Below are 359 nucleotides of genomic sequence, written 5' to 3'. Positions count from 1 at the left end.
CAAAGTTGAAAAAAATGGGTTATACTTGAAATATTGAGATATTTGTACACCCATGTATATAGTAGCATTATTCACAATAGGCAAAGGTAGAAGTAACTCAAGTGTTCATCAATAGAACAAAATTTGGAATGACATACAATGAAATATCATTTAGTCTTAAAAAGGAAGAAAATTCTGACGACATGGTACAACATAGATGAATCTTGAAGATGTCATAATAAATTAAATAAGCCAGTCACAAAAAAAGACAACTACTGTATGATGCCTCTTGTATGAGGTACCTAAATTGGTCAAATTCATAGACACAGAAAGTAGAATGGTGGTTTCGAGGGGCTGAGGAGAAAAGAAAAATGGGGAGC

The sequence above is a fragment of the Pteropus vampyrus genome, unplaced genomic scaffold, assembly GCF_000151845.1.
Source record: "Pteropus vampyrus isolate Shadow unplaced genomic scaffold, Pvam_2.0 Scaffold1001, whole genome shotgun sequence".
Lineage (NCBI taxonomy): Eukaryota > Metazoa > Chordata > Mammalia > Chiroptera > Pteropodidae > Pteropus > Pteropus vampyrus.
This window is presented reverse-complemented; position numbering follows the sequence as displayed.